Genomic DNA, 12,479 nt, shown 5'->3' with positions numbered 1-12,479 from the left:
CAAACAACAGAACCTCTCCCAGCTTCCATTTTGGGGGTACTTTGGGAGATGGCAAGTCTACTCCCAGTCCTGGCATTTGCCCTGTGCTCTGCCACCTTTAAAGAGTGGACATACTCCTCTTGCTGAGTGTCCCTACCTCTGATCGGGTGGCTGGTACCAGTGTGCGTGGTCGTTCTAAGATGTTATGCATGTGGAGGCGTTGTCCCTTCTCTCTCTTCTGCAGTGAATCCCAGGCCCGTGCTGACATAGGATGGGATCCAACTGTCTGGTCGTCTCTCTTTTTGATTCCACCCTCCCGTCTGGATCTGTCCATAGTAAGTGCTCAACAAATACTCGGCGCACTCGTTTGCTTCTGTACATACTTGACTGAAAGACCCAAGACTTAGGTTAGAACATAACGGTGGGGCGGAGGCATCTTAGGAGGCCATTTGGGTACCTCACTGTCGGAAAGTAGGCTCGTTTCCCGGACTTCGTGCTGACCTCAATTTTAACTCAATATATTACATTGCCCCGTAATTCTTTATGTGTGTGTGTCTCTTCCAGACTATTTAGTTCCCTGAGTCTTTCAAATGGCATCTTTCTGATTTTGAATCCTTATTATCGAACCCAGGATCTAGACGGTGTAATATAGATAAATAAGAAGTATTTCTTGAACGAAGAAGTCTGCGTTTCCATCCAGGCCCCCTCCGTCCTACTTGCGTGGCATTGAGAAGGAAATCTTTCTAAGACTTATTTTTCTCAACTAGACGCTGACGATAATCATGCCTGCCCGACAGGGTTCTTGTAAGAATGAAAGGAAACAAAATATATAGAAGTCCCTGAGACTTTTGTAAACATTGAAAGAACATTATTTCCCTTCTTTTCACGTTAACCCATGTACGGAGGGGGGATGGGCACAGTATTGTGTGGAAGGTACCAGATCATTGGGCTGGATCTTCTGCAATTTTACTCCAGATCTGCCTCATTGACATGCATCCATTCCCTCCAATAAGTGACTCAAGGGCCTGGTTTTCTCTTTTTGTTCTGTCAAGCACCAGCCTTCCCCAGGTGGTGTCTCTGCGATTAATGGCTACAGAAACACGAGGGCCGGGGCAGGCTGGTTTTTCTTGGCTTCTTTTTTGAGTTTGTAATCTTAGCTGTCATCCCCTTGGCTCCGAAGATTATTAAGCATTCCACAAGGAAGGCATTCTCTTTAAAATGGTTCTGAAACAGCCATGATTGAGGAAAGCCACTTCTCCTGTATTGCACAACCCCCCAAACCTCCCCCCGCCCCCTTGCCCGATATCTAGCCAAGAGTCATCCGTGACCTTGGCAAAGAGGAGGCATCTTGCCTCTTTCCAAGCTCAATTATCAGGAGATAACCTCTGTGAGTTGGTTAAATAGGATTTCTCTTTCTTTTCCATTCTTTTTTTTTTTTTTTCCTTTAGCTCCGCAGCAAAAGGCCTTGCTGCATACGGCAAGGACAAATATGTACCATGTTCGAGGCGAGCTTTCAGTTTTGTTGGGGAGAGAGATTGTGCATCAACCCGGAGATGTGTACACTCTGCCTTTGCACAGAGAACTTCAAAAATTGCTCTCCAGAGATTTGCTCAAAGGCTGCGAGGCCTGTTGGTTAACGTATAATGTACCATGTGCTTTTCTTCTTATAAATATTTTAACTCTTCTTTCGCTCTGGATCCCTTGTTTCAAAGCCAGATTTCTTTTCCTTTCTTCCTAGAATTGTGCCTTCTCCCCAGCACCCCAAGCCGTTTTCCTCCTGCCCAAGGCTTGCATTCAGGTAAGTAAAACCAGCCTTCCTCTCTCTGCCCTCGCAGCCTCTTTCCACTGGGCAGCTGCTTGCGCTTTGAGGGAATTCTTCCATTTTAGTTTATGTTTTTATGCCCACCTGCCACCCACCCCCAATGCTCCGGCCTTAAGCCCCCTTTTTTTTATCTGAGAGTAATGTATATTTTTTCTTCCTGTTGTGTTTGTGCTTTCATAGAATGTTAATTCAACCGACATTGATCGATGCTCTCTCCAGATCAACCTCTGTGCTAAGAGATGGTGACGTGTGGGAAGTTTTTTCCAGGAAGAACTCACAATCTGAAAATATGATGTTCTAAAAATTATCTATCTATCTATCATCTATCACCTATCTACCTATCAATTATCTATCAATCATTATCTATCTACCTATCTATCAATTATCTATCTATTATCTATCCATCTATCCTATAGATACCTGTGTAGATCTCTCCCTATATCTGTCTAGATATATCTACCCAGATAGAAAGATAGATAGAAATAAAGACATTGATGCAGATTTACAGATAGATAGGTATAGAGATAGATAGATAGATAGATAGATAGATAGATAGATAGATAGATACTGTGCAAGGAAGCATAGAGAAAATCTAATAGAAACTTATTCAAGACGTTGAGTAAGGGGATCCTGAAAAACTTTTCTTTAGAGCTCTGTATGAATGTATGAATAGTTGATAGGTTTTATTCAGCTGTATTTGCAGAAGAAATAACATACAAATTGTTATAGAAACTTGTAAGAATGTAGCCTGTGATGTTGGAGAAGAATGGGAATGTGGCGTGGCTGAAGACCGGAGGAGATGATGATAAATCGAGCTGGCCAGATAACCAGGGCTCACACGGGGTCCTTCACATCAGACTGAAGAATAGAGCTTGGGCCTCGCCCTGTGGATTGTGAGGGCTGTTGCGGGGTTTTGCCGTTGCGTAACCTGTTCAAATTAGGAAATTACTGTAAATGACAGTGAAGAATGGATAAATTCAATAAGAAATTGGGGCAAGTTATTCCTTATCCTTTCCATTTGCCAAATCCTGGCCAAAATTTCCAACAAGTTCTTGAGAACAGGCCAGCACAAAATCAACCAGCCCACGTCCCAGAGTCCCCCAGATCAAATGCAGACTACACTCCTCGTGAAAAGCCAGCAGCCCACCGTCACCAGCTGAGGACTGAACCAAGCGCACAGGTTGACTCCCAGGACCCGAGAGCCTTTATCCTGTTGACGTTCTGGCCTTGTGGTCCTGCTGTTATTTCCACCTCACTCACTCTGATTCTTGGTTACCATCACATCACAGTGATCTCTAATTGAAGACAAGACTTTTAATTCTTTGTTTCCCCAAATATTGTTTTGAAGTCCGGGAAATGTTGTTCAGGACTATCTCCTGTCAGCCGGTATTTAGGTGAGGGCTTCGGTTCTCCCAGGAAGACAGGGTTACCCCCTCCTCTGGATACCCACAGTGTTTCCTGCATATGAAAGTTACAGGATTTACCATAACGTACTCGTGGTTACGTCTTCGAGAGGCAGCACGGCGTCGTGATGAAGAACGCATCTAGAACCGGAAAGCCTGGCTTTGAACCTGGGTTGTCCTTTACTGTCTGGAGTGAGCTTGAGTAAGTGCCTTACCCTTTGCCATAGCTTCCTTATCTGAACAATGAAAATGCTGTTACCTAACGTATGAAGTTTGTCGTGAGGAGATGATGAGGCCCTGTGTGTGAAGCACTTAGAACAGAAACAAACACACGGTAAGCACTGGCGAAAGTTGTCATTATTTCTCGAGTTGTCGGACTCTTCTAGTGCTTCCTGATCTCTGCCATGTGATGGTACACATAAACGATGGTGTGATTTCAAGGGCACATTGGGAGCAATGGAGGAGCCTGCCATGTGCTTTGACCACACGGAGGGACGTACCCACCCCGAGACCCTCCTGGCTGCCCCAGTGGCTGATGGGATTAAACTTTCTGCACACCTGTCACCGATTTGTGGGAGATTCTGACCTGGCAGACTGTGTTTATCAAAGACGGAGATGGAGATGAATGTTATTATCTTTGTATCCCATGCGCCTGGCACAATTTTTGTCACAGTGCAGGTTCTTAATACATATTTCAACAAATTATGAAGGGAAGGCAAGGCGACCCTTCCTCTCTTTGCCACCTAAGGTGACAAGCTCTTCTCGTGGGAAGACCGTGTTCGCTAGCTATATCTGTCTTTGTTATTTTCTGCCCAGGTCATGCATTTTGACATTCTAAAATTACTGTCACTTCTGCAAAATCACTTTGGGAGAAGGGACGAGAAGGGCATCTTGGAAGATACATTGTTCCTGAGTACTGGGGGAGGTTGAAGGTCGGCAGAGTGTTTTTGCTCGGACCGCCGGGAAACGCGTGGTCATTCACAGGCTCTGAATCAGTCCCACTGGGCGGAAATGTTTATTTTTTAACAAGTGGCCCATTTGGTGGTGCATCCTTCAAAATGGAGAGAGGGAAGCCATTCTGTTCAGCTGTGGCAAGAAGCCAAAAGTAGGTCAAGAAGTTCTTGGAGTGAAGATCTTCACGGGAACCATACACCTAGAGGTAAGAATGGATCCCAGATTCTAGTCTAGATAAGAAACTAAATCTTACTAATCGGTAGACTCCACTTTCTAAACTGTTCATTGGGAGATCGCAGTTCAAGATAGCTCAAGTAATTGAAATGGCCAAATAGATGTTAAAAAAATTTTTTTTAATGTTTATTTATTTTGAGAGAGAGAGAGAGAGAGTACAAGTAGGGAAGGGGTAGAAAGAGAGGGAGTGCGTCACAGAACCCAAAGCAGGCTCCGAGCTGTCAGCACGGAGCCTGACACAGAGCTCGAATCCATGAACCACAAGATTATGAGCTGAGCTGAAGTCTGACGCTCAACTGAACTGAGCCACCCAGCACCCCATCTAATAAGTGTTTTAAAAAATGGGAGAAAATCTCTGTCAGTAACAGGAATCAAGGAAAAATGCTATTCGTGCTATTCATATGCTCAGATAAGGGCTTTCTACGAGACAGAGCAATGGTTCCCCAAATTTGTACCTTATCCAAATGACAGATTTAAAGCACCTTACTTTCTCCAGTATTCAAAACATTTTATTTATTTTAATCTTATCAAAAATTGCAAGAACGGTACCAAAAAAAACGCCTGTATGCTCTTTATTCAAATTCATCTGTATCTTTGAAAAATAAAGATCGCTTATCTTGAACTGTAAGTGATTAATTTTTGTGTCCAAAGGCATCTGGCTGTCTTTTGCACAGAACTCTTTGCCGTCGGATTTCGCAGTTGGTGGTAAGGAACTGAAACGCTCAGGCCTTAGGGCCTCCCTTTATCCATGAAATTGCAGAAGAAGCCGGCTGGGTGAGGAAGCTGCTGAAGGAGTCAGAAACCCTGGTGCAGACATTTCCTTTGCCAGTAGAGATGGCTGGTTCGAAAGAGGGATCGATTGATCTGTCTAAATTCCCAGGGAGTGGAGGTGACAGAAGGCATCACGATTCATTGGCTAGACATACCTGCTCTAGCTGCCAGGCCACAGTTGTCAATCCAAAGCACTTCTGAAAATGAGGCCAGAACCCACGTTAATGAAGCCTGATTGCCTCAGAATTATTGTTGGATTAATTAGCAGCTCTGCCAGTAGGTCCATTTGTCCAGGGTCAGTAACAATTTATGGGGAGTCACATTTAAATACTTTCATTCAATTCAACCAGCATTTCCTGTCCCCACACAGCACAGAGCCCCGGACAGGCCCAGTACAAGAAAAGGAACTAAACTAAGCATCAGATGGCGGGTTCTACGGTCCCCTGTGCCATAACGTTCTGAGCGGAGAGAAGGGAGAGGGCCAAGGATTGCCATAGAGAAGGCTTAGGGAAGAAAATCTTCACGTGGCTGGCTTACTAAATCCAAGGGAAACAAAATGAATTTCAGAGCAATACTAGCCAAAACTGATATCTAGCTATCTGTATTAGGCAGTATCCTTTTTTTATTATTGTTTTATATTAGATATAAGTTATTGTCAAATTGGCTTTCATACAATACCCAGTGCTCATCCCGACAGGTGCCCTCGTCAATGCCCATCATCCACTTTCTCCTCTCCCCCACCCCCCCATCAACCCTCAGTTTGTTCTCAGAATTTAAGAGTCTTTTCTATATAGACAATATCCTTTTGATTGCAATTGACAGAAACCCAACACCAACCGGCTGAAACATCAAGTACAAAGATCAAAACAACAAACAAAGGCAACGTAATGACTTATGTAACGGCAACATTCGATGCTCACATCAGGAATGGCTGGATCCAGGTGTCCAAATGATCCAGGTGCTTTGTTTTCTTCTATATATGGTTCCTTCTCAGGCCTTCTTATCATCATAGTTTGAGTTAACCTACCACCACTCCCACCACTAACAGCAGACTCTGGGGGCGCCTGGGTGGCTCCGTCGGTGAAGCCTCCAACTTCTGCTCAGGTCGTGATCTCATAGTTGGTGGGTTCAAGCCGGTCATCGGGCTCTGTGCTGACAGCTCGGAGCCTGGAGCCCGCTTCGGATTCTGTGTCTCCTTCTCTCTCTGCCCCTCCCCCACTCGTGCTCTGTTTCTCTCTCTCTCAAAAATAAATTAAAAAAAAAAAAAATCAGACTCTGGTGCAGGTAGTTTATTTGGGAGATGTAGTGACCATGCAAATGCGCCGCTCAGATCCGATGCTGCAGGAAGTACAGTTGCATCAGGACACACTTCCTGATCCACCATCACGTGATCCACGTGCACGTGAAAGCCACGCTTCCCATGGGCCCCTCCCAGCGAATGCCTGCGCAGTCAGGCCACTGAAACCGGCCCATGCGTGTGGTAGATGCGGGACTCCCCTGACAGATGGCTTTGGCTGGAGAGCCCCTCCTTGGCCTGGCCAAACTTGTCTTGGAACTGCACCGCTGCCCGTGGCTGCCTGCCTGGTTACCCCCTCCATCCTTCTCCCCTTCTCTCCCCTTTGCAGGACGAGACCCGCCTTCGCCAGCTCCTCCCCTGTTTGCCTTTACGAATACTTCTCCCAATAAACTCCTTGCATGTCTAATCTCATCTGGGCACCTGCTTCTCGGGGGCACCAAACTAACACAGGAGGTGACCCCAGGAAGTGACAGAGTAGGCAGTTAGTCAGAGGTGAGCCGGAGGCAAGGGCGGTGATAAGTAGGTTACACATTAGAAGCTTGGGGGCACAGCGTCCTGACTTTGTGGCTCTCAACATCCTGGCCTGATGGCTTCCAGCACCGCGGGATTGACAGACCAAGAGCTACAGGTGCAGAACATGCTCTCTTCTCTTCACCTCTGCCCTGCGGTAACCCCTAGACTATGATGCGTCTGCATTGTGGTTTTACCCTCGCCGCCCGGCCCCCCAGTGGAGGAAGGCTACCATGTCGGTTCTGGTACAAACCTTAAAGGGTCAAAAACTCCCCCTCCTGACCAGGGGGAGGAGTCCCCCAAATGATTGGAAGCAGCCTCTATTAGAGACCACCATGTCACCATGGCCATGACCCAAGACCCCTGCAGCCACAGGGCAGTTTCCACCTCTGGGCCTGCCCACCCTCCCGTCCTGAGAGCGTAGTGTCCTTAACAAACTGCCGTATGCTAGCTGCTTTCCTTCCGGCTGTCTTTACGGGAACACAGATCCCTCCGCAAACCTTTTCTTGGGGAATCCAATAACCGAGACCTCCCTACACACAGCGCAGACTCTCCTGCCGGCAAGAGAAGCACAAGGGAGGAAGCGGGGGAGGTGGGACTGAGGTGGGAGAAACGGCGATCCACGAGGCACTGGCGAGCCGGTGGCCACTGTGGGCGAGTCACCCTGGGATGTTCTTAGAGACCGCGTAGGGCGCGCTCAGGACCATCCCATCAGAGAGCATCCCATCAGAGAGCAGGGGCACCCTAGCGTTAAGCCGCTGCTTTCCGTTTCCTGTTGGCGAAGGTTGTCTGAGTGTATCAGCTCTCTCTCACTTCAAGCTTGAGAGGAGGGTCCCGGGCGCCAGCGGAAGCCTTCAGGCAGAGAACAAGAGAAGCAGGTGGCTGAGCTGGGAACAGCCTGGCACCGCCGTAGCCGAACTCAGGTGGGCGCGGCGTCCGCAGCTTCTGCTACACTCGGGATGAACGCGAGGCGGGGCCCCCAGCGGCTTGCAATCCCCGGTAGGAAAACCATTCCAGAGAACGATTCTTTCTCAGGAATTTCAGGCCCAGCCTTCTGATTGGCCAGGCTCGTGTCACATGACCACCCGTGACCCAATCACTGTGCCAGCGGAAACGGAGTGTCTCGTCACCCTGGAAGGTACGACCCGGGCACGTCGCTGCCTCGCACGTAACAAGAATTGCGCCGGCGTGCCTCCCTGTAAGATGGGGGGCCTCTGACACCCCCCCCCCCCCCGCCACCGGCTGACGGCTTGGAAGATGGAGGAAGATTCTAGATGGCAGCACTACCCGTGTCCACTGAGGAGGTAGGTGCATGCAAGCTGGTGCCTGCAGACCTCGGTGTGATCACATGCATTCTCCGGTGTCACCAGTTCACCCCAAAGCACGCTGGATGCAATTACCGGATGTCACTTCCTGGTGGGGAAGCATCGCTTTGCTACCCTCCATGCTGAGCTTTCGTTGGCCGAGCCTTCGGTGGCGGGGTCCTCGCTGGCTCAGGGCACGGGGAGCCGGAGACCGCCAAGACCGCCTGCCTCCTCACTCCTGGACCCCCTTCCTCGCCAGCCCCGGAAGCGAGCCGGCAGCCTCGGAGACGTGCCGCGACAGCTTTAAACACTTCTTTTTTCAGCCACGGGCCCAGGCCATGTTTGTGTTCGGTTTGGGAGGTGGCCTCTGCCCCACGGCCCTGCGGTGGGGAAACAGGAGAGGTGTACAATTAGCGATTAACAGCTTTATCTCTCCTCCCATGTAAGAGACATAATTAGGCGCTTCCATCTGTTCCCGATACCTGCTGGAGTCAGCCATTCACACCTCAGCCAGATATTACGGTGAGTAGGAGGGCCCGAAAAGGAAACAGTTCAAAAATAACTCACGTTTTGTTGTTTCAGACATCCTGCCCCTACGGAGTGGGTCTCCAGCTTTGCTTCCCCCAGATGTACACAATTTGCTACGTGCTGGCAAGGAAAGGTGCGAGCTAACGAATGTGGAAGCTGATGGCACATGATTTTCCCAGGCACCGAGAGCTTGCGTTTAAAGAGACCAGGCTTGGTATGCAAGATACCCGTATGCCGACTAGTGGGGTGCTGTCCCGGTTGGGGCCGTGGCACGGAATAGGTGTTGGGCGCACACACTGAGACGGGAAGTGTTTTCAGAGCCAGAGTCCAAATTTGGAAGGACCACCGGGAGCCTCTGCGGCCGCCAGGGTAAGTGACCTGCCGAAGGTCACACAGCCAAGGAAGATGAGCCGGGGTTTTGCATCGAAGTCTGTCGAACTGCAAAGCCTGTTTTCCTGGTCATGGTACCTCACTGCCGCTGAATCAAGTTTGGGGGACATCACGGTCTCATGAGGATAAGGCAAATCCAGGCCAGCCTTCGTTTTCCAAGGCCAAAACAGCCATGCAAAAATTTGGCATTTAAAAGGAATGTTCCCACCTACATAAGTAATGCTTTTAACGTAAAAAGGTACAATGCGGTGTCGTTGGGTTATTCACAAGGTAATTACAGGACTCCTAAAATATTAATTCAGAGTGCTACCAGAGTCAGAGCCTTAATGAGGCCCCTGTGTTCGACAGGGGCTCCACAGGAAGGTGACAGAATAGCGTTATTCAAGGCAGGCTTATTTACGAAGGGATTCTTTGCAGATGTGCTGATGTAGGAGAACCACAATAGACAGTGCAGTAATTTGGGCTGGTGGCAGCCAGTTGTCACCACCTCTAGGCTCCAAGGGACACATGGAAGGAGACAGAGCTGTGTAGAGCAAGCCACCTCATCTGCACCCTGTTGTCAGGGGCAACAGCTGTGCCAAGGTGACCTCGAAGGGGGGGATCCAGGGGATAAATGACCGGGCCTCCCTGTCCTTCCTCTCTCTGACTTCCTGCCAGGAATCCCCACGGGCAGAACTCAGCTTGGAAAGCTGAGTGCCCCGGCAGGGCTGGGACTAGGGCCAGGCAAGCGAGGTATCCGGAGATCCACACGAAGGAAGGCCTCACTCTCGGGGCCGTGCAAGCATAGGATCGGGGCCTGGGACCGAGGGTCTCCCTAAAATTTGCACCTTCACTGTCTTGTTCAGCTCTCCCTGGTCCTGGCCATAGGCTTGGGAGTCTGTAGTGAGGTGTGTACAGCTTAGCCTCTTGCAGTGGTGGTGAGGGGGAAGAGGGGAGAGGGAGTCCCAAGCAGCATGAGGAAGAAATCCAGCACAGGGAATGTTTCAAATTCTAAGGTAAACAGTTTTAATTTTAAAGGTAAAATTTTAACTTCAAGGTAAAAAATATCATCGCACCATATCTACTTATGTCTCAGACTGTGTATATTAACCTTATTTGGAGAGAAAGTCAAAAGCCTAAATATGAGACCCTGGGATGAACCTTGACAGACCTAGGGGTGCCTGGGTGGCTCAGTCAGTTAAGCGTCAGACTCCGGCTCAGGTCATGATCTCACGGTTTGTGGGTTCGAGCCCCACGTCGGGCTCTGTACTGGCAGCTCAGCGCCTGGAGCCTGCTTTGGATTCTGTGTCTCCCTCTCTCTCTGCCCTTCCCCTGCTCACATGCATTCTCTCTCTCTCTCTCTCTCTCTCTCTCTCTCTCTCTCAAAAAAAAAAAAAAAAATTACAAAATAGTTTTTAAAAATCTTGACGGACCTCAATCGATTGTGAGTTATCAGAAAGTGACTCGCTTCCCTTCCAGGACCCAGGCAGCTAGAGGTCAGAGAGACCCCCCACAGAACGCCCCTGTGTGGCTTGTGTCCTCTGCAGGCCTTTTCCCCTTCTTGTGTGGCTCTCAGAACATATTTATCTTCCCCTTTCAACCCAGCTCAGTCACGGGCTCTCAACAGGCTTTAGTTCCTGCTCTTTTCAGCCACGCTTTGCTCCTGAGTCATTGCAGATAATCAGCTTTACCTACAGACGTCATTGGGGGCAAGGGCCTGAATTCTCCTGATGAACCACTTCCTGCCCACTGTTTTTTGTCTGCCCCTCATTAGGGCTATTCTACACTTTTAAGTTGTTTTTATGCTTTGTCATCACGCTGGCGGGGTGGGGGTGGGGGGCCCTTTCAGCATCACCAGCTGTCACCACGGGTACCGGGATTCGAGACCATCTCACTGTCCTACGGCGTAGGTAAGGACAGAGTCTTTGTCAGTGGAAGGAAACAGCAGGAGAAGTTGGGGTCCCCCTGTGCTCTCCTCAACCTGTGGAGAAGTGTTCGGGGCCAGATGGTTCTAGACTCGCCATGTGAGCTTACGCTCTGGGGGACGGATCCATTCCCTTGCCCTTTCCTGTTTTTGGAAGGCAGACGCATCAGTGTGGGGGGAATGAACAGACTAATGACGTCCAGCCGTTGGCAAGAGTTTGTCCGGCAAGGCCAGCTCTCGTGCTTGAAGACCTTGGGGCCCGTGCAAAGTTGCAGTATCTTCTGGCAGGGTTGGGGAAGACCCGACTGGAGACCGGGGAATCTGATGACCCTTTGTCCAAACCAGCCAGGGTAAGCTGTTGGGACACATTGGCTCTTTGCAACACCCCCCCGCCCCCATCATAGATTATCTAATGTACACCTGTAATGGACCATTATTTGAAAATAGGCATACATACAGAGCAGGGATACTGAAACGCAGCAATTCATGAGGAACAAGAATCCGATAATAAATCAGCAAATTCACCCGAGGCTGACCTTCCCCAGATTTGAGAGTGGCATTCATCCGATAAAAGTCTTACAGGGAGCGCTTCAAAACTAAAGTAAAAAACAGAACGTATAGCAACAATTATAGACAATTTTGCTTTGCATTTATTGGGAGTAACGACTCTCCACACCTGCAATGTGTTATTTGCAGAGAGATGTGCTTGCAAATATCAGCCGGAAACCTTTTCTTACATCTTGTCATTTAGAACAACAATTATATGTTTAAAAAAAATCAGCACAGAATTTGGCATTCTAAACATCAACTCATAAAGGGAGGTTGTTTTGTCTTTTTTTTTTTTTTTTTATGCCTCGCAACATATAGTAAAACTCTGTCCTGAACCGACTCATGTTTTTTGTTCTCTGTTTCATAAATAATTTAAGGTAAATCCACCAGCTTTCCATCACATGTTAAGTGGGGACAAGTCAAAACTTGTCTTAATATGATGAAGGATGTAGCACGATCCTTGTCCCATACTGTTCAATGAGACGGTTCTACAATAGAATATGTTTTAAAGAAAGAAGTCACATGGGGCGCCTGGGTGGCGCAGTCGGTTAAGCGTCCGACTTCAGCCAGGTCACGATCTCGCGGTCCGTGAGTTCGAGCCCCGCGTCAGGCTCTGGGCTGATGGCTCGGAGCCTGGAGCCTGTTTCCGATTCTGTGTCTCCCTCTCTCTCTGCCCCTCCCCCGTTCATGCTCTGTCTCTCTCTGTCCCAAAAATTAAAAAAAAAAAAAAAAAAAAAGTTGAAAAAAAAAAAAGAAAGAAGTCACTTATTTGTCAATGCTGAAATGATTAAAAACTCCCTACGGGCTTACAGTAGTATATTCACTTACAGGAAGG

At 48.5% G+C, this 12,479-nt stretch overlaps 1 long non-coding RNA gene across 1 annotated transcript in view; it reads left to right on the top strand.

Moving 5' to 3' along the window:
* Positions 1–6,192, top strand: part of LOC132689242 (uncharacterized) — a 129,819-nt gene extending 123,627 nt beyond the window's left edge. Inside the window, exons 3-5 of the long non-coding RNA XR_009614929.3 lie at positions 1,718–1,777; positions 3,315–3,406; positions 5,986–6,192. This is a non-coding gene — a long non-coding RNA (uncharacterized LOC132689242). The remainder of the gene's footprint in view (positions 1–1,717; positions 1,778–3,314; positions 3,407–5,985) is intronic.
* Positions 6,193–12,479: the final 6,287 nt, after the last annotated feature.

Source organism: Panthera onca, chromosome E3 (assembly GCF_046562875.1).
Source record: "Panthera onca isolate mPanOnc1 chromosome E3, mPanOnc1 haplotype 2, whole genome shotgun sequence".
NCBI lineage: Eukaryota > Metazoa > Chordata > Mammalia > Carnivora > Felidae > Panthera > Panthera onca.
This window is presented reverse-complemented; position numbering and strand designations above follow the sequence as displayed.